Raw genomic sequence first — 22,948 nt, 5'->3', positions numbered from 1 at the left:
AAGGACTGATGCTGAAGCTGAAAGTCTAATACTCTGGCCACCTGATGCAAAGAGCTGACTCATTTGGAAAGACCCTGATGCTGGGAAAGATTGAGGGTTGGAGGAGAAGGGGGAGACAGGGGAGGAGAAGGGTGAGACAGAGGATGATATGGTTGGATGGCATCACCAGCTCAATGGACATGAGTTTGAGTAAACTCCGGAAGTTGATGATCAACAGGAAGGCCTGGCCTGCTGCAGTCTATGGGGTTGCAAAGAGTTGGATTCAACTGAGTGACTGAACTGAACTGCAGATAGTTAAACTCATAGAATCAGAGTAGAATTATGGTTGCCAGGAGGTAGGGGAAGGAGGAAATAAAGAGATATTAATCAACAGGCATAAAGCCTCAATTATGCAAGATGAGTAAGTTCTAGAGATCTGCTGAACAACATCAAATCTATAGTCAACTATATTCAACAAGACTGTAGACTATCTATGGTCAACAAACAAACAACAGTATTGTTAAAACTTAAATTTTTAAAGAGATTAAAAAAATGTAAACTTTGCAAAAATCATGATGCAAATAAATCTTAATGTTTTTGCTGCTGCTTGCATTTGACTGAGAAAAAGGCAAGATTCGAGAAAAGGCAAATGTCAAGTGTTACTGAAATTACCTGGGAGAACTGATTAACATTGAACATTAGTGTCCTTGCCTTTCAACACAAGTATGTGTCAGCGGAGAATCTTTTCTCTGACTCTTCTGCTTGGGTTGGAAATGTGAGTTTGAGAGAGGAAATGTAGTCTGATCAGACTCAAGATAATATTACTGATCTGCTTCCAGGTAAGTTCTGGATTTATGTGAAGAAGGGTAGCCAGCCATTCACAGGACAGCAAGAAACATTTTTCAATTTCTGACTTATACATATGAGCAAGAGTTTTCATATTTCACAGGTATCATGAACAAAAAAGGAAATAATCTCATTTTGAAATATGTGTGCTTACATTTGACCCAAAATGAATATTGACAGCAAAAACTCGAATCAATAGCAACAAAAAAAAACAAGCATAGCTTCCACATTAAAGATGTAAATTTCCATATTTATTATGGTTTCAAGCAGAACACCTTTTCCTGTTTATATAACCTAATTTAAAAAGATCAAGAAACCAATGCATTTGCATAATTGATCAACCCTATATTTAACCTGAATGTTTTTAAGAGATTAAAAAAAGAAGTGTAAACTTTGCAAAAATCATGATGCAAATAAATCTTGATGTTTCTATTGCTGAATTTGCAAGGAACTGGATTCTCAAAGCCTTGTATAAAAAGAAGCAGTAGTACCATACATAAAATAGATAGCCTGTGGGAAATCAGTCCTGAATTTTCATTGGAAGGACTGATGCTGAAGCTGAAACTCCAATACTCTGGCTACCTGATGTAAAGAACTGACTCACTGGAAAAGACCCTGATCCTGGGAAAGATTGGAGGTGGGAGGAGAAGGGGACAATAGAGGATGAAATGGTTGGATGGCATCACCAACTGGATGGACATGAGTTTGAGTAAGCTCCTGGAGTTGGTGATGGACAGGGAAGCCTGGCATGCTGCGGTCCATGAGGTTGCACAGTCGGACGCAACTGAGCGACTGAACTGAATGGGAATTTGCTATATGACTTGAAGCTCAAACTGGTACTCTGTGTCAATTTAGGTAGGTCGGATGGAATGTGAGGTGGGAGGAGAGAGGTTCAAGAGGGAGGGGACATATGTATACCCATGACTGATTCATTTTGACCAGGGCAGAAACCAACACAATATCGTAAAGCAGTCATCCTTCAATTAAAAATAAATAAGTAGTGGTCTGTATTTTTGTTTGTATTGCTTAAACTTAAGGTTTTGGTAATTTTACTTTTGGACATGGTCAATAAGATTTCATGTATGTAAATAAAGTTATTTAAAATCTATTTTAGTAAAATTAAAAGTAAAATTAAGTCTACTGACCCTACCTTTAGAAAATTTAATCCTGTTTTTAAGACATTATGTTGCCTTTACAAGTTTTAAAAACTTATAAGAAAAGGTGAACTTCAAGAATCATAAGGCATGCTTAGTTATTTTATAATAGAGGCTCACTTTAAAGTTATTTTACTCTAAGGTTGGAATTACTTCTGTACTACATATTGCAACTCATTAACATCTTGTATAGTAGAAATTTGTGATAAGATTTTTAAGTTTACTGAAATAAAGTTAAAAAAAGCATGAATTAAATAAAAACTGAAGAAAAACCTAAATACTGGCTTACATTAGAACTGATAGCACTATGAAAGACCAAAAGGTTGGTGTGGATATTTAGGAAAGGGAACCTTTTTGCTTTGCTCATGGGATTTTTAAGTTGGTACAACCACTATGGAAAATAACGGCAAAAATATCCTGCCTGTTATTCCTAATCTAAAGTTTTTCTAATCAACTCAAATTATATTCCCTTTTAAGATGGTTTATTACCAGCTATATTTCAAGCAACTTGTGCTGTTACTGTAAAATTTTCAACATAAAACCTTTATTAAAATGAATTTAAAATGACAGCATTTCCAAATACCAGGAAAAATTTCCTCTTTTATTGATGTGGAAGATTTTCAAATATGTCTTCATCTGGAAATATTTATTTCTATGCCCTATAGCATTGCTGGGTTACAGTTAACTGTAAGTGGTGACTGGCGTATGTAACTGACAAACATAATTTTGAAGGAGGGCAGAAGCGTTCACAAAATCAATATGAAACCATTTGGGAAAGTGGAATTGTTTAGAGAAATATAAATATCTTCACTCAGTTTCTGCCCATTTCCTGAAAACATTGTGAAACTAAAATTGAAAAAAAGCAATGTTCTTCTAAACATCTGTCCATTAAACTTTGTATCATATAAACATAGTTTTATGACTGTTATCACAAGCACTTTCTTCTTATTTAATAATTTTCTCATTCCCTGTGACCAACTGCATCAATTTTAGCAAGGATCCCTTAACAGAAATTCATAAAATTCTCTATCATCTTAAAGATATTCTTTTTAATGTGTCAAATTTGTACTATTAACTCTTTTGTAATAGCAGAATAGTTATTAAAGTACCTATGTAATAGTAATCAAAATATCTTTGGATTTTTTTTGTACTTTATTATTCTGAGGAAAAGTAAAGGCTGATAATAAACAATGTACTTTATATCAGCTGATTTATGAAGCTAGTCAGCAAAGCAAACAAATCTACTACTACCTCCACCCTCTTAACAGAAAGCCAAATGAAATATTGATTTCTACACAAAACAATAAAAGGAATCATTTAAACTCCTTCATAATTTCTTCCAAAGATTTGTTGCTTTTCCTTTATGCTCAGAATCTAGTTTGCTTTCACCACTTCAGTTTTCACTAAAATTTGTGTGGGTAAAACCTACACCTGTAAGCTCAATTCTATATTACCAAATCTCTATCAAAACGTTTCCCTTAGGGATCCCAGTGTTGCTTTAATCTCAATGTATTCCTAAACAGAAGTAATTTTTAGTCCCTAAGTCAGCTTCCATTGTCAATGTCCCTGTTTCTGGCTGTGATATTACTTTTCTGTTAGTCTTCAATAATTTTAGGAAATATAGGTTGAGCACTTACTATTGGCTCATGTCTGCACCAAACACTGGGAATATAAAAAGGACAAGGTGCCTGAAATAATGTTTGTAACCAGTGAAAGATTCAACCCAGTATTGGTCCACTACAGTTCAAAGTAGTAAGTGATAAAGATTAGCCTAGTATTTCAATGTGAGAGAAATCTTCCTGAAGAAAGCCTATCTAAATAAAACTATAAAAGAATAATAGAAGTAGTCAAGTAAGGGAACAAGTAGGGCTGCTGGAGCAGTATTTCAGCTTGTGTAACCTTCTGCAAAGGTTTAGATGCAAAATAGCATGTAGGTAGGAAACATTCAGTATGTTTGAATAGAATATAAAAGGGCATGTGATAGAAGGTGTGTCTGAAAAGGTATTTAAAGAACTGCAGTTTTTCTTATTGACTGATTTTTAAAATTTGTTCTTATTTATTTGTTGGCTATCCTGGGTCTTTGCTGATGCTCAGGCTTTTATCTAATTGTGGCAAGCTAGGCCTACTCTCTAATTGCGACGCTTGGGCTTCTCATTGTGTGGCTCTCTTTCTGCAGAGCATGGACTCTAGGGTGCATGGACTTCAGTAGTTGTGACTCCCGGGCTCTAGAGTGCATCTCAAGAGTTGTAGCTCACAGGCTAAGTTGCTCTGCAGCATGTGGACTCCCAGATCAGGGATCGAACCCATGTCCCCTGCATTGGCAGGTAGATTCCTAACCACTGGACCACCAGGGAAGTCCTTATTGACTGATTTTAAGCAAGGATTGGCTTGATTATATTTTAGAAGTGTCTTCAGTGTGAATACCTAATTAAGATCAAGAAGAGAGGAAATTGGTCCAGTGGATGATGATGATGGTCCAGGTCATGACAACTTCAGCAAGGTTAGGAACAGAGTGGAGAGAATTGGACGGATTTAAGTAGTATTATTGAAATGCTGCCAATGAGATCTGATGATTACATGTGAGTTTCAGTCAGACCTGAGTAAAGTTCTCTCTTTGTATATCATGGCAGATGGTGGAGTATTTATGGAGCTAGAGAATATAGGAGGGCTTATTTAGAAAACAGTGAATTGTTGGACATTTAGTGGAAATGTTCATAAGTTGATTGTGTAGAGTTATTTTCAAAAGGGGTAAGGGCTAGAGATTATAGATTTAGAGTAATCATAATATAAAGGTAACTGAGGGACCTCCCGGTGGAGGAAGTAATCAGGATACATGAATAATGTGAGAAGAAAAGTAGCCTAATGAGAACACTGAGTTTAAGGCTGTTTATTTTTTTCCCACGTGGCCTGTGGGGTTTTAGTTCCCTATTTAAGGATCAAACCTATGCCCCCTGCATTTGAAGCATGGAGTCATAACCACTGAACCACCAAGGAAGTCCCATGACTTCTTGCTCACTCCCTACGGGAGGTTTATTAAAAGTATCCAGAAGGTATGGAAAACCACAAGGTGTAGTAGGATTTTGTAGACAGGAAAATGAATTGCTTCACAAATTCTTGAGGTAGTTCATTTTTTTTTTAATTAGAAATTTTTTCATATAGTATGTCACATGACCAAGTTTTTCCAATAATTAATTCTAATATTTAACAGTTTAGCATATGTATTTCTCTGTATTTTGAATATCTAAATAATTATATAAACTTGTTTATGTTACATTTCTGAATTTCATAGGAAATTATATTTTTGGGGTCTATCTTTTCTAATGATCAGATGGAAGTAATACCTAATTTTTTCAAAAAAATTATGGAGGTATAGTTGCTTTACAGTGTTGTAAGTTTCTACTGTACCGTAAAATGAATCATCATACATATACATCCATGCCCACCCTCATGGACCTCCTTCCCATTCAGATCACCGCAGAGCATTAAGTAGAGTTCCCTGAGCTATACAGTATGTTCTCATTAGTTATCTATTTTATTCATAGTATCAATAGTGTATGTGTGTCTATCCCAATCTCTCAGTTTTTAACAGTATCTGAGTTTTAAGATTCTGACATCTAAATCCCTAAATGAAAATGAACCATTGCTTTGTTTGTGACTTCCCTGTTTTTTATTTATTGTAGCTTTAAGAAAACTATTGAAGTATTTTTGATTTACAGTGTTAATTCTGATCTACAGCAAAATGATTCAGTTATACATTTATATATTTTTTCATATTCTTTTCCATTATGATTTATCACAGGATATTGAATATAGTTCTCCAAATGCACTATTGTTAAAGCCCATAGCTTGTTTGCATCACAGCCCAATAATTCAATTTACCAATAGTGTTCATAAAAGTGAGTATTTTTGTCTAAATTCTGTAATTTATTCTAAAGCAGTCATACTGGGAACTGAAAGCAATTGAGAACTTATACATGCAGGTCCAACTAGCACGTGTATTTTAAATTAGCACTCTGTGTGTGTGTGTGTGTGTATACTAATATTGTGTGATTTGAGAAGTGCTTCCTAGAATGTACAGCATTTTAACACCAATCTATTTCTGAAAATCAGATATTTTGGGTGACAGTGCTAAATAGGAGCTTAATCCTGGTTCCATTTTTTTTTTTCAAATGGGAAAACCAGAAGTTGGACGTGACTGAGTGAGCCCACATGTATGTATATGCATGTAACACACATATGTGAAATGCTTAGCATATCATTTTATGCTCATATTTTAAAAATTGCTTTGTATGAATTAACATGCAAAGTTTATAGAGTCAAAAATACTATATTTACAACATGGTAAATACCTGACATTAAATAAATTTATCTTTAAAAGCAGTAAAAATAGACAAAAAATACAATAAAACAACTGGAAAATGTTACATAATGTTTTCCCACTAAGCAAAGTTGAAACTTGAACAAAACTAAAACATAAGCTGAATGGTTGAAAATGTCTTTTTTGGTGATAAAGGGACATAGACATGGGCAAAATGAGTGGGAAGGGTGAACCATATGGTTATGGATGGAAACTTATAATAATAATAATAAAAGATTTCCCACAAATGCTGCCACACAGACTTCCGTTTATATTTCATCGGCCAGGTCTAGGTCATGTGGCTGCCCATACCTGTAAAAGAACCTGGGGAATAAACAACAACAACAAAATGTATTAAAAAGCAAATGCATCAAGCAAATATCAAAGGAGGAGATAGTTTTGTAAAAACACTTTTAGAAGTGATGACTTTCCTGGCCATGAGTGCTTTATCATAGCTTCAGTGGAGGTGGTCAATAAATGAGGATGAAAAACTGTAAAATGGACTTTCTATTCTTCTGGTGATTATGTTTCAGAAAGAAGAAACTGTTTTAAGAATAGCAGCTCTTCATTGTACCACTGTCACTTTCAAGAGTGTCTCTTCTATCATCTTTGTGATCCATCAGGCCTTGAGACCTCCTTTGACTGCAGTGATATCTCAGACATACTTGCCCAATGTTAATACTTGGTATCCTCCTCAAAATGTCTATACATAATACATAATGTCTGATGCTGTCCTGTTAATCATATCTGGATTATAATCCAAAACTTTCCCCATACATTAATATAATCTTGTTAAATTTTGGAGACAGAGTTAAAAGCTACCTTGTTTAAACATCAGCTGATCAGTATTATATTGAGAAAAATGTACATTATTTGAAATTTGGATTTTAAAATGAAACATTCATCAAGAAAGAATTACCCAGAGAGATAATGATATGTGAGATGATTCCTGTTCTTATTTTTGGTAGTATTGGTTAGTAATATTCATACATTTGAGGAGAATGAATTCATTACTCCTCCAATTAAAACACAACTGTTAGATATGTTTGAAGATGCTAGACTGAGCACAGGTGTAGAATCTTTGAGGGTACCAAACACTATTTTCTTTTTTCCTCAGTGGAATCTAAAAAAGTGATTTAAAAAAGAGTACAGAAAACATAAACAATTTCACTCACTCATATCCAAGTTTTCTGAGACCTCGTGGACTGCAATCTGCCAGGCTCCTCTCTGCTCATGAGACTTTCCAGGCAAGATCACTGGAATGGATTGCCATTTCTTCGTCCCGGGGATCTTCCCAACCCAGGGAATTGAACTGCCATCTCTGTGTGTCCTGCCTTGCAAATGAATTCATTACCGCTGAGTCACCAGGAAATGCTAGTAGAAGCTGAAGTATATAGCTTAAGGTAATCACCAATGGGCCTGGCAAATGAACACCAGAATTAGACAGATGAACCTATTCAATTATGACAAAACAAGACCTGAAGAAGGCTTGTAAGCATTAAGTCAAACTCTTACTGTAGAATCCGAGAAAGTCTCCATTCCATAGGCAAAAAGCAGCTCCTGAGAGGGGCAAGTGGGGGAAGTTGAGTAAGCCCAGTATAGCCTCATCACATTTACCTATTAGAAAAGTCACTGCATCTCCCATTGGACAGAGTGATTGAAGGGCATGGAGAGAGGCTAGAATATTACACTTTCCAATGAAATTCCACAAAGAAGGAAACAGTCATTTTCTCTTAATATTTCCCAAGGCTTTATTCTCTGTTAAACTTTGAAAGAATACAGTATTTTTTTTATTCAAATACTCTTCTCTTGGAGAAGAGATATTGTATATAGGTGGGGTACTATCTAGAGATGAGAGAGCCACAGTGCCAAAATTATCTTGTCTGTCATGTGTGGATAGAGCCCTCCTGCATTTGTACTAAGTTGCTTCAGTCGTGTCCAACTCTGTGTGACCCTATGGGCTGTAGCCCACCAGGCTCCTCTGTCCATGGGATTCTCCAGGCAAGAATACTGGAGTGGGTTGCCATGCCCTCCTCCAGGGGATCTTCCTAACCCAGGAAAGGAACCCATGTTTCCTGCATCTCCTGCATTGGCAGGTGGGTTCTTTACCACTAGCACCAAACCTGGGCAGCCCCCTGGATATAGCCCTCAAATTAGCTACATCTGAATCTCCAGCTGCCACTTTCATGAGGTCACTCCCCTGATTCCATCCCCTATATCTGTGAGTATCTTTCTGGGGAAAAAAAGACTCTTAAAATTGTTTGACTGGGACAATGGATCCATGATTACTATGCAACAAACACTGAAATTATTTTAACTAAACTTTAATTAATTGCATTAAAACTTTATCCAGTTGCATCAAAAGTTTCTTTGTGTTTCAGTAAATATAGCATAAAGAGGTTTCAACAAAATGTTCATAGCTCACTAACAAAATGTTAGCAACATAGGGATATAAAAAGTTGAATATGTCTGCCCCATCAATTTTATGGGAAAATTAATATTAAAATATTCTTTTTGCAAATTGAAGTCCAATGGCCAACAGATTGAAATCCAAATTTCTGCCATCCTTTGTGAGTGAAAAATCCAAAGCCTTCTTCCCTGTCTTTCTCTGAATCTCAATTAGAGACGTTCTTAATACCTAGAGAGCTGTGCTGTGTCTGTCTGGAGTGGAATCAGTTACACAATGGCTTCTATAGTCTCAAAACCAACTTTGACATGATTGACTGTAAGCTTAGAAAGAGCACCTAGACTGGTGATTAGATGTCAGAGAAATCTTCCTGAAGAAAGTCTATATAATTAGAACTATACAAGATTAATAGGATTTGGGAGAATGGCATTCTAACATGTATACTATCATGTAAGAATTGAATCGCCAGTCTATGTCTGACGCAGGATACAGCATGCTTGGGGCTGGTGCATGGGGATGACCCAGAGAGATGTTATAGGGAGGGAGGTGGGAGGGGGGTTCATGTTTGGGAACGCATGTAAGAATTAAAGATTTTAAAATTTAAAAAATAAAAAACTAAAATAAAATTTAAAAATAAAATAAAATTAAAAAAAAAGAAATAGGTAAAGAAGAAGTGGAGCTGTTGGAGCAGTATTTTAGTTTGTATAATATTGTGCAAAAGTTTAGATGCAAAAGAACACTCGCATATGTAAGATGTATTCAGTATAATTGAACAGAATATAAAAGGACAAGTGATAGAACGTGTGTGTGGAAAGATTTTTAAGGAGATGAGGCTTTACTTACTGACTGATTTTAAGCAGAGGATTGGGATGATTATATTTTAGAAGTGTCCTCAGTATGGTGTGAAAAGTCTATATAAGACTGGCAAGAAATAAGGCAGTTGTTCCCCTGGATGATGATGGTCCAGATCATGATAACCTCAACAAGATTAGGAACAGAGGAGAGAGGATTGGATGAATTTAATTAGTATAAGTATAGCTAATGTACAACACTGTGTTAATTTCTGCCATACATAAAAGTGATTATATATGTATATATATATATGCTGTATAACACAGGGAACTATATTCAATATCTTGGGAAAAACCATGATGGTGAAAAATATTAAAATGTATATGTATGTATATACATATACATTCTCAATATTTTAAATTAAAATATTAATTTAAAATGTGACTATATAGTGAATATAGCTCCCTATCTATACTGTAGGACACGGTTGTTTATACATCCTGTAGGTACTTGTTTTGTATTTACCAACCCCAAACTCCCACTCCATCCTTCCCCTTTCCCCTTCCCCTTGGCAACCAGAGTCTGTTTCTTAGATAAGTCCATTTATGTCATATTTTAGATTCAACATATAAGTGGTATCATATGTTATTGTCTTTCACTTTCTGAATTACTTCACCTAGTACAATAATCTCTAGCTTCGTTCTGTTTTATGGCTGAATAGAATTCCATTGTCCATATAAACCGCATCTTCTCTATCCACTCATCTCTTGTTGGACATCTAAGTTGTTTCCATGTCTTGGCTATGGTGAATCGTGCTGCTATGAACATAGGGGTGCATGTATCTTTTTAAATTATTTAGCTTCCCTGGTAGCTCAGTTGGTAAAGAATCCACCTGCAATGCAGGAGACCCCAGTTAGATTCCTGGGTCAGGAAGATCCTCTGGAGAAGAGATAGTCTACCCACTCCAGGATTCTGGCCTAGAGAATTCCATGGACTATATAGTCCATAGGGTCACAAAGAGTCAAACATGACTCAGTGCCTTTCACTTTCACTTTGTCTGGATATATATATGCCCAGGAGTGAGATTGCAGATCATATGGCAACTCTATTTTTAGTTTTTGCAGAACCTCTATACTGTTTTCCATAGTAGTTGCGCCAACATACATTCTCACCAACAGTATAGAAGGATTACCTTTTCATCACACTCTCTTAGCATTTGTCATTTTTAGACTTTTTAATGCTGGCCATTTTGACAGATGTGAGGTGGTATCTCATTATAGTTTTGATTTGTATTTCTCTAATAATTAATGATGTTGAGCATCTTTTCATGTGCCAATTGGCCATCTATATGTCTTCTTTGTTGTTGTTGAGTTGTGTGAGTTGTTTGTGTATTTTGGAAATTAATCCCTTGTTCTCCCTGTTTGCAAAATTTTCTCCCATTCTGCAGGTTGTCTTTTCCTTTTGTCAGTGGTTTCCTTTGTTGTACAAAAGCTTGTATGTTTGATTAGATCCCACCTGCTTAGTTTTGCTTTTATTTCTGTTGTCTTTGGAAGCTGACCTAAGAAATCATTGGTTGACTTTTTAAAGAGACCAAAGACTTAATAAGACATAGATTAAAATAGCATTTGCCTTCATCAAACTAAGTTTAAAACACAAGCAAATTTCCATCTTCCTGAGCAGTTATCACAGGCCAATTTATGTTTCCAAGACCTAGTATCTTTTGCTGAGGAACATAACAGGGACTCAGTGGTATCTGAGGATACCATCTCAGTGTTGTTTTTGCCAGGATAGCAGTTACTACCAATTGTCCTAACCTGAATCTTGGAAATGAACTGGAACCTACTGGGACAAGTTAATTTTGGCACTGTGAATCTATCATATTTGGATTATGACCATGGCCCACCTGTGAATATTACCTCCTCTCTAAGCAAATGGTGTTTGGGAAAAAGATGTGTTTTTTTTTTTTTTTGCAAAGTTTAAAATGTGCCATATTAGAACCCCCCATCAAAGGTCTTACTTGAGGCTCCTTTCTTTTTCAGTTGGGCTTCCCTGGTGTCTCAGATGGTGAAGAATCTAAGACAATGCAGGGGACTCGGGTTCCATCCCTGGGTCAGGAATCCCTGGAGAAGTGATGGTTACCTACTTCAGTGTTCTTGCCTGGAAAATTCCATAGACAGAGGAGCCTGGTAGGCTAGAGTCCATAAAAGCCCTCCTAATTTTTTGCTTAAATGCTTTGCTTTTGGCACCCCAGGACTGAACTGAGTGTGGGGTATATCTAAGAGTAAAGTTTTGGCCGCCTCTCATAAGCAGACATTGTTAGTCCTGTGCACAAGGTCATCCCTACTACCTCTTTCCAAGAAAGCACGTAAGCCTGATAAGGCTGCATCCATGGGAAGACTACTTTCTTATATATACTATTTATACTATACAATAAGACTATTTAGAAGCAAAGTGGGACCATGTGGCATGGTGATTGTTGATCTTATGAACAAATAATAATCCAAATTTAGCCCCTCCAGAGTTCATTCCTTTGTCTCAAGATAGATCAATACAACATAAAAAGTAGCTTAATTAGGGAAGTGCATTTGTTCCTATCTAACCCTAACACCAATAAACTGTTTTTTTTTTTTCCATTTATAATCACTGCCTCACCCATGCCTTCTAAGCACAACTAGGTCTATGTTGTTGAGGGCTGCAGAAGCCTGCACCATAGGGTCACTGGTGCTTGCTGAGAGCTCATGTTCTTGCCGACAAGTCTTGGAAAAATACCCAAGTTTATAGCACATGGAATGCCATACAGAATTGCTACCATACAAGGTCCAAGGAAGCCAAGAAAATGATAATTAGGGCCAAAAGCATCCGATCAAAGGACCATCAAATGGAAGGAAGGAAAAGCAAACATAGCTTTGTCTACTTTACAGTTATTCACGTGAGTACTATATAATTTGCAAATGCAACCAAATAAATATTTCATGATGATTTAAACTTACCTAAGCATTTTGAGTCCCCATTAAGGAGAGAGGCACACAGTTGAGTTGACAATCACAGGGCATTTAGTTAATGAAAAGCTATTGTTATTAGTGGAATTTATTATTTATTTGAAAATAGCAAGCTCAAAGTTATCTACAGGTCAGCAAATAACAGACAATTGAAAGCACATAGATTCCTCTACTATCTACATTAATTAGACTTTTCAGTTAGATGCAACATAGTACATTGCATAAAGAACTCCTGTATTCTCTAGGTAGATATAATACTTTATGGAGGCTTTGCATTCTATTAATCATGGTGAAATGGGAAATCAAAGCAAGACTATATGCTTCATTTTACAGAAGATAATGCAAATGTTGCAACAAGGTTAAAATAGTGCAAAGAGTTATTAAAATTGTTTATTTTCCCCTTTAGTATCTCAAAGTCTACCATGAACTTTATAGAACTTTAAAAACAGAAGGCACTATTACAGTTATTTAAAGTAATACAGCTTCATTGAAATCATAGTAAATTTAGTCAGTGTGATCTGACCTTGTTGTTGTTTGGCATAATTGTTGCCATACAAAAAAAAAAAAAAAAAAAAATCTCCAGACTCTCAAAGACCAGGTTTTCTTGATGTTTTGCACTCAAAAATTTTTGCTGTTTGTGGTAGTATTTTAGAAGGATAAACAACATACTTAAAAAAATTATTTATTTTAATTGGAGGCTAATTACTTAACAATGGGGCTTCCCTGGTGGCTCAGAGGTTAAAGCGTCTGCCTCTAATACGGGAGACCTGGGTTCGATCCCTGTGTCGGGAAGATCCCCTGGAGAAGGAAATGGCAACCCACTCCAGTATTCTTGCCTGGAGAATCCCATGGACGGAGGAGCCTGGTGGGCTACAGTCCATGGGGTAGCAAAGTGTCAGACACAACTGAGCGACTTAACTAACTTAACTACTTAACAATATTGAGTCTGTGAAATAATACATAACATTAACATAAGAAGCATATCTGGGAGTCACATTATTTTTCTGTGTGACTCCCAGATATGTTCCTCATGTTAATGTTATGTATTATTTCACAAATATAGAAACCTTCAAAGAAGGGCTATAATAATATCATCAAAAGGGAAAAGACACATTCAGTTGCATTAGATAGCTCTGCCCCAATGGATGCTCAAAGAGATAGAGGAAATGGAAAATAATGTACATATTAGAGTATCGGCATTGTCATTTAACACATACACTTATCCTTGAATCCAAAATATTATAAAATAAATCTGAAATGACATTTTTTTTTAAAAATGAAAATTTCAGCCCCTGTCTAATGCCATTTTAAAGATATTGAGAGAGATCCTACAGGCCAAAGAATTAAAATAAATTGATTAAGTAATTTCCTGCTGGATAGAAAATCTAAAATGCTAATAAGTTTACATTTGGGGATTTAGTTCTCAAATACAGATTTATTTTCTGGGTTTTAGATATCATTGTAACAGAACTCCGAAAAATAGACAAAAGTATACAAAAATATACAAAAGAAGAAAATAGAATGATTGCTCATAAACCAGGCAGCTTGGGTCAGGAGGGTAATCCTACATCATTCTCAAGGGCTGCATTTTTCAATCAAACTTGATTTAGGATTAAGAAAAAACATGATATTTTTTATTAATAAACTCTAATTTTTAAAACAGTTTTAGATTTTCAGGAAATTGAGCACAGAGTATTTCTTTCACATTTACTTCCTCTTTCCACAGTTTCTCACTTTACATCTTGATGATTGTGGTACATTTCTTACAGCTGATGAACCAATATTGACGTGTCATTAAATAAACTCCATTGTTTACATTAGGGTTCCCTCTGTGTTTGTAGTTCTATGTGTTTCTTTTCTTTTTTTATTTAAATGTATGTTATTGGAGGATAATTGCTTTACATTATTGTGTTGGTTTCTGCCATATATCAGCTTGAGTCAGCCATAGGTGTACATAAGTCCCCTACCTCTTGAACCTCCCTCCCACCTGCCACTCATCTCACCCCTCCAGGTTGTCACAATATGTTTTTGACAAATGTATAATCTCATGTATTCACCGTTCTAGGATTATGCAGTGTAGGTTTGTTGCCTTAAATCCCCTGTACTCTACATATTCATCCATTCCCTCCTCCCTGAACCTCCGGCAATCACTGATTTTTTTTTTTTTTTTTTTTTACTGTCAACAAATTTGCATTTTCTACAATGTCATGTGTTTGGAATTATAGTGTATATTCTTTATCAGCAATATCCTTTTACGCTTCCCCCGTATCTTCTCATGACTTGATAGCTTGTTTCTTCTTATTTCTGAATAATTTACCATTGTATTGATGTGCCACAGTTTAACTCATTCACTTAAAAAAAAATTATTGGTGTATAGTTGCTTTACAATGTTGTGATAGTTTCCACTGTATAACAAAGTCAATTAGTTATATATATAGTTATATTATATATATATGTGTATATATATATATATATATATATATATGTATATATCAACTCTTTTGAAATTTCCTTCCCATTTAGGTCACCCTGAAGACTGAATAGTTTCCTGCGCTATAAGCTAGGTTCTCAGTAGCTGTCTATTTTATACATAGTATCGATATGGATATTTGTTAACCCCAATCTCCCAGTTCATCCCATCCCCCTCTACCCCCTTGGTATACAAATGCATAGATTGTTGTTCTTCAGTTGCTAAGTCATGTTCAACTCTGGGACCCCATGGACAGAGTTCTGACAAAATGTGGTCCACTGGAGAAGGGAATGGCAAACCACTCGAGTATTCTTGCCTTGAAAACTCCATGAACAGTAAATATATGTATACCCGTTCATTTTTAAAGGACATCTTGGTAGATTCCAGTTTGGAACTATTATGAAGAAAGTTCTATAGCTCATATGAAGATTTTTGTGTGGATATATATTTTAAGTTTATTTGGATAAGTATGTAGGAGCTTGGGAGAAGGCAATGGCACCCCACTCCAGTACTCTTGCCTGGAAAACCCCATGGACGGAGGAGCCTGGTAGGCTGCAGTCCATGGGGTCGCTAAGAGTTGGACACGACTGAATGACGGTACTTTGACTTTTTCACTTTCATGCATTGGAGAAGGAAATGGCAACCCACTCCAGGATTCTTACCTAGAGAATCCCAGGGATGAGGGAGCCTGGTGGGCTGCCGTCTATGGGGTCGCACAGGGTTGGACACGACTGAAGTGACTTAGCAGCAGCAGCAGCAGCATGTAGGAAGTCTGTTGCTGGATCTTATGATAAAATGCATGCAAGAACCTGCCAAACTGTCTTGCAAAGTGGCTATACACTTTTGTGTTCCCACCAGCAAAGAACAACTTTTCCTCTTGCTCTGCATTTTTGCTAGCATTTTTCACTTTTTCACTGCCTGCTTTTTTGGATTTTAGCCATTAGAGATTTTGGCTTAGTGTTGATTCAGGGCTTTAAAAAAAAAGTCTCTTCAATATTCATAGTTTTAATACCATTAAGACAATAAAATTTATATAATGAAAAATGGTAGATATAATTGCATCTAAAGAATTACACTGACAAATATATAAAATTAGGATATAAATTAATTCAATAGTCTGTTAAATTAAACTTCTAAGTAAGCTGTTATTTCAAGGTAAAAATCTTAATACAGTATGTTTCTAAATGCTCTTTTTGTTTTTATTCCTGAAGAATGTACTTTAATTATTGAGGGTAAGATACTTTTTACTCCTTTACATATACAATTAATTTCAGAGAGTAAGATGAATATAACAAGTAATTATAAATAAAGATAACTAATTTTCCCCTTTATATCCTCCACCTCATTTCTGACATACCTTCAGTTCAGTTCAGTTCAGTCACTCAGTTGTGTCCGACTCTTTGCGACCTCATGTACTGCAGCACGCCAGGCCTCCCTGTCCATCACCAACTCCCAGAATTTACTCAAACTCATGTCCATTGAGTCGGTGATGCCATGCAACCATCTCATCTTCTGTCGTTCCCTTCTCCTCCTGTCTTCAATCTTTCCCAGCATCAGGGTCTTTTCCAATGAGTCAGTTCTTCACATCAGGTGGTCAAAGTGCTGGAGTTTCAGCTTCAGCATCAATCCTTCCAATGAATATTCAGGACTGATTTCCTTTAGGATGGAATGGTTGGATCTCCTTGCAGTCCAAGGGACTCTCAAGAGTCTTCTCCAACACCACAGTTCAAAAGCGTCAATTCTTTGGCACTCAGCTTTCCTTATAGTCCAACTCTTACATCTATACCTGACTACTGGAACAACTATAACTTTGACTAGATGGACCTTTGTTGGCAAAGTAATGTCTCTGGTATTTAATATGCTGTTTGTGTTGGTCATAACTTTCCTTCCAAGAAGTAAGCATCTTTTAATTTCATGGCTGCAGTCACCATCTGCAGTGATTTTGGAGACCAAGAAAATACAGTCTGCCACTGTTTCCCCATCTGTTTGCCATGAAGTGATGGGACTGGATGCCATGATCTTAGTTTTCTGAATGTTGAGCTTTAAGCCAACTTTTTGACTCTCCTCTTTCACTTTCATCAAGAGGCTCTTTAGCTCTTCTTCATTTTCTGCCATAAGGGTAGTATCATCTGCATATCTGAGATTATTGATATTTCTCCTGACAATCTTGATTCCAGCTTGTGCTTCATCCAGCCCAGCGTTTCTCATGATGTACTCTGCATATAAGTTAAATAAGCAGGGTGACAATATGCAGCCTTGATATATTCCTTTTCCTATTTGGAACCAGTCTGTTGTTCCATGTCCAATTCTAACTGTTGCTTCCTAACCTGCATACAGATTTCTCAAGAGGCAGATCAGGTGGTCTGTATTCCCATCTTTTTATCTCTCTCAGAGATACTCTTCCACATACCTTAGACATGTGATATATTTGGCAAAAGCTTAAGAATTCTTAAAATAGAAAAGGGATTGAATGGAGTCAATATTTCAGTCTAACTGCTTAGAGACTGCAGTCCACTGAATTGTAATCCAAAAAATCATGTTCAAATTCTAGCTCCTATTATCTGTAAATATGATTGTGTTTGAAAAGTCTTTGTAGATTTAATTAAGGATCTTGAAAGTGAAAGCGAAAGTGTTAGTCACTCAGTCCTGTCCCACCCTTTGAGACCCCATGGACTGTAGCCTGTCAGGCTTGCCTGTCCTAGGGATTTCCCAGGCAAGAATACTGGAGTGGATTGCCATTCCCTTCTCCCAGGGATCTTCCCAACCCAGGGATTGATCCTGGGTCTCCTGTATCAAAGGCAGATTCTTTACCATCTGAGCCTATCTTGAGGTGGGCCCTAAATGCAATGACTAGTATTCTTATAAGAAGAGAATACAGACACACATACAAACACACAGGCAAGGAGAAAGCCATGTGAAGACAGAGGAAGTGCTTGGAATGATGCAGCTGCAAGTTAAGCATTCTAGGGATGTCCAGGAGCCACCAGAAGCTAGGAAGAAGCAAGGACGTCTTCTTCCCTAGAACCTTCAGTGGAAATGTGGCCCTGCCAAAAGTTTGATTTCAGAATTCTAGTCTTCAGAACTGTGAGAGAATAAATATCTACTGCTTTCAGTCACTTACTATGTGATAATTTAAGGCAGCCCTAGCAAAGACAGGAAATGGCAACCCACTCCAGTGTTCTTGCCTGGAGAATCCCAGGGATGGGGGAGCCTGGTGGGCTGCCGTCTATGGGGTCGCACAGAGTCAGACACGACTAAAGTGACTTAGCAGCAGCAGCAGCAAAGACAGAATATTTTTAATATCTGAATAATATCTGACTATGAGAAACCTAGACAGCATATTAAAGACATCACTTTGCCACCAAAGGTCCATATAGTCAAGGCTACGGTTTTTCCAGTAGTCATGTACAGGTATGAGAGTTGGATGTAAAGAAGGCAGAACACAGAAGGATTGATGCTTTGTAACTGTGGTGCTAGCGACGACTCTTGAGAGTCCCTTGGAGAACAAGGAGCTCAAACCAGTCAATCCTAAAGGAAATCAAACTTGAATGTTCATTAGAAGAACTGAAGCTGAAGCTCCAATACTTTGGCCACCTGATGTAAAGAACTGACTCATTGGAAAAGACCCTGATGCTGGGAAAGATTGAAGGCAGAAGGAGAAGAGGATGACAGAGGATGAGATGGTTGGATGGCATCACCGACTCAATGGACATGAACTTGAGAAAACTCTGGGAGATGGTGAAGAAAAGGGAGGCCCTCTGTGCTGCATCCATGGGTCATGAAGAGTTGGATATGACTGGGTGATTGAACAACAACAACAGTATCTGGTTAATATCTTACTCTCAGTAACACAGTGATGTAAAGAAACAGGCCATCAGTTTAATGAAGCTGAGTATAGCCCTTAACTATAGATAAGTCACGGTTCTTTTTGCATTGGTACTCATTCTTCATTATTTCACCACTGTAAACATGTTAGGGTTTAAAAATTGCAGTGCTTGGATTTAATAGTGTATTGCTAAAATGTTCATATACATTTTTATTTCAAAAAATTCTTATGGTACAAAATAATTTACTTGATTTGGGAAAGGTGATCAAAATTTAACCTTATTATATTGGAAACTAGTTGCTTATTAATTTGTGGAGATATGGTCTATGCAATTTGTCCAAAATATATTGAGTATATAATGTGTGTCTGGCATTGTTCCTGAACTATTGTAGTGAGCAAAACAAAGATCCCTGCCCTTGGGATCTTATAATTTGCAGGGAATCAAACACACAAGAAGGGCTTCCCAGGGGCTGTTAGTGGTAAAGAATCCACCTGCCAGTGCAGGAGATGTAAGAGATGAGGATTCGATCCTTAGGTGGGGGATATTCCTTGGAGAAGGGAATGGCAACCCACTTCAGTATTCTTGCCTTGAGAATCCCACGGACAGAGGAGTGCGGCAGGCTACAGTTCATAGGGGTGCACAAAGTCAGACCTGAATGAAGTGACTTTGCACACAGACACACAAGGAAGATCAAAGTGAACTATACAGTATGTTACTTATGAATTTGATGCTAACTGAATAACAGAAAAGTCTTTTTTTTTATATTTGAGTTTATTCTTCATTTAACTTTTAAAAGACTACTATAGTTGAATATTAAAGCAAAACAATAGCAAGTAGTGAGCATATTATGATTATAGTCCTTTACCCAATCACTACTGTAAATAAAACACCAGCAATGAGTATTATTCACAGGCCCTATTAAGAAGTCTGACACTGAACACCACCCCAAGGATAATGTTTATCATCCTCATAGGATTCTGCATTGTGATGGCGCTGTCTTTCCTGATTTGGATCGAAGTCCACTAATTCTTCCTGGTCCATTTCATCAGTCTCTTCTACTTCCTTCCTCTCAGGCAGAAGTTTTTCCAGCAGAGTTGTTCAGGAGAGAGAAAGCCATTCTCAGGAACATTTACCTTAAATTCAATGATTAAGTGACCCTTTTCATGTGGCCTGCGATAATTGGCATGTCTTCATTTAGCAAACACTTGCTATCTTCCTGCTGGACAATCTGACCTGGATGAGAAGTGATGACTTTGGTTCGGCTGTCAAGAGTAGATATTGGCTTCTGGAAGCCACACAGTGCCTCAACCAGCTGTATGTCCATACACATGAAAATGTCTTCTCCTTGTGGAGTAAAAACAGCATGGTCTTTCTGATCTAAAGCGATGATAGTGTCTCCTGGCTCCAGTCCTGGTTCTTGGTCTCCTTCACCATGAAATATTATCTTCTGGCCATCTTTCATGCGTTTTTCAATATGAATTTCTATAATTTTCTTTTCTCAAACTATCTTCCTTTCATTGCAGCTTTTACATCTGTCCTCAGGACTGATCTGCCTCCTATGGCCCTGGCACTCCATGCATACAGACTGAATTTGCTAAACCATTCCAGGTCCTATTTGATGAATTCTTATTTGCATTCTGGTACCTTGGTATTGCGACAGCATTCTACTGCTCCTTTCTTACCACCTCGGCCTTCACATTTGTCACAAATCACATTCTTTTGCAGAGCTAGTGTTCTGTTGCACCATTATATAATCTTCTAAGGATACTGTGAGTTGATGCACAAGGTTTTTACCTCTCCTCTCTTTCTGCCTCCTTCCTCCTGCTCCAAAAAACATATCAAAGATGTCCATGGGGGAGCCAAAACTAATGACCGCTCCACCTTCTTTTTTTTTTTTTTTTTAAATTTTAAAATCTTTAATTCTTACATGCGTTCCCAAACATGAACCCCCCTCCCACCTCCCTCCCCACAACATCTCTCTGGGTCATCCCCATGCACCAGCCCCAAGCATGCTGCACCGTACGTCAGATATGGACTGGCGATTCAATTCTTACATGATAGTATACATGTTAGAATTCCCATTCTCCCAAATCATCCCACCCTCTCCCTCTCCCTCTGAGTCCAAAAGTCCGTTATACACATCTGTGTCTTTTCCCCTGTCTTGCATACAGGGTCGTCATTGCCATCTTCCTAAATTCCATATATATGTGTTAGTATACTGTATTGGTGTTTTTCTTTCTGGCTTATTTCACTCTGTATAATTGGCTCCAGTTTCATCCATCTCATCAGAACTGATTCAAATGAATTCTTTTTAACGGCTGAGTAATACTCCATTGTGTATATGTACCACAGCTTTCTTATCCATTCATCTGCTGATGGACATCTAGGTTGTTTCCATGTCCTGGCTATTATAAACAGTGCTGCGATGAACATTGGGGTACATGTGTCTCTTTCAATTCTGGTTTCCTCGGTGTGTATGCCCAGCGGTGGGATTGCTGGGTCATAAGGTAGTTCTATTTGCAACTTTTTAAGGAATCTCCACACTGTTCTCCATAGTGGCTGTACTAGTTTGCATTCCCACCAACAGTGTAGGAGGGTTCCCTTTTCTCCACACCCTCTCCAGCATTTATTGCTTGCAGATTTTTGGATCGCAGCCATTCTGACTGGTGTGAAGTGGTACCTCATTGTGGTTTTGATTTGCATTTCTCTAATAATGAGTGATGTTGAGCATCTTTTCATGTGTTTGTTAGCTATCCGTATGTCTTCTTTGGAGAAATGTCTATTTAGTTCTTTGGCCCATTTTTTGATTGGGTCGTTTATTTTTCTGGAGTTGAGCTGCATAAGTTGCTTGTATATTTTTGAGATGAGTTGTTTGTCAGTTGCTTCATTTGCTATTATTTTCTCCCCATTCAGAAGGCTGTCTTTTCACCTTGCTTATATTTTCCTTTGTTGTGCAGAAGCTTTTAATTTTAATTAGATCCCATTTGTTTATTTTTGCTTTTATTTCCAGAATTCTGGGAGGTGGATCATAGAGGATCCTGCTGTGAGTTATGTCTGAGAGTGTTTTGCCTATATTCTCCTCTAGGAGTTTTATAGTTTCTGATCTTACATTTAGATCTTTAATCCATTTTGAGTTTATTTTTGTGTACGGTGTTAGAAAGTGATCTAGTTTCATTCTTTTACAAGTGGTTGACCAGTTTTCCCAGCACCACTTGTTAAAGAGATTGTCTTTACTCCATTGTATATTCTTGCCTCCTTTGTCAAAGATAAGGTGTCCATATGTGTGTGGATTTATCTCTGGGCTTTCTATTTTGTTCCATTGATCTATATGTGTGTCTTTGTGCCAGTACCATACTGTCTTGATGACTGTGGCTTTGTAGTAGAGCCTGAAGTCAGGCAAGTTGATTCCTCCAGTTCCATTCTTCTTTCTCAAGATTGCTTTGGCTATTCGAGGTTTTTTGTATTTCCATACAAATCTTGAAATTATTTGTTCTAGTTCTGTGAAAAATGTGGCTGGTAGCTTGACAGGGATTGCATTGAATTTGAAAATTGCTTTGGGTAGTATACTCATTTTCACTATATTGATTCTTCCGATCCATGAACATGGTATATTTCTCCATCTATTAGTGTCCTCTTTGATTTCTTTCATCAGTGTTTTATAGTTTTCTATATATAGGTCTTTAGTTTCTTTAGGTAGATATATTCCTAAGTATTTTATTCTTTTCGTTGCAATGGTGAATGGAATTGTTTCCTTAATTTCTTTTTCTACTTTCTCATTGTTCGTGTATAGGAATGCAAGGGATTTCTGTGTGTTGATTTTATATCCTGCAACTTTACTATATTCATTGATTAGCTCTAGTAATTTTCTGGTGGAGTCTTTAGGGTTTTCCATGTAGAGGATCATGTCATCTGCAAACAGTGAGAGTTTTACTTCTTCTTTTCCAATTTGGATTCCTTTTATTTCTTTTTCTGCTCTGATTGCTGTGGCCAAAACTTCCAGAACTATGTTGAATAGTAGCGGTGAAAGTGGACACCCTTGTCTTGTTCCTGACTTTAGGGGAAATGCTTTCAATTTTTCACCATTGAGGATAATGTTTGCTGTGGGTTTGTCATAGAT

General features: G+C 37.0%; 1 pseudogene; it reads right to left on the bottom strand.

Moving 5' to 3' along the window:
• Positions 1-19,721: 19,721 nt before the first annotated feature.
• On the bottom strand, positions 19,722-20,522 carry LOC114109637 (dnaJ homolog subfamily A member 1-like; annotated as a pseudogene).
• Positions 20,523-22,948: the final 2,426 nt, after the last annotated feature.

Source organism: Ovis aries, chromosome 1, assembly GCF_016772045.2.
Source record: "Ovis aries strain OAR_USU_Benz2616 breed Rambouillet chromosome 1, ARS-UI_Ramb_v3.0, whole genome shotgun sequence".
Lineage (NCBI taxonomy): Eukaryota > Metazoa > Chordata > Mammalia > Artiodactyla > Bovidae > Ovis > Ovis aries.
The sequence above is the reverse complement of the archived record's forward strand: the minus strand, read 5'-3'. Positions and strand labels throughout refer to the sequence as shown.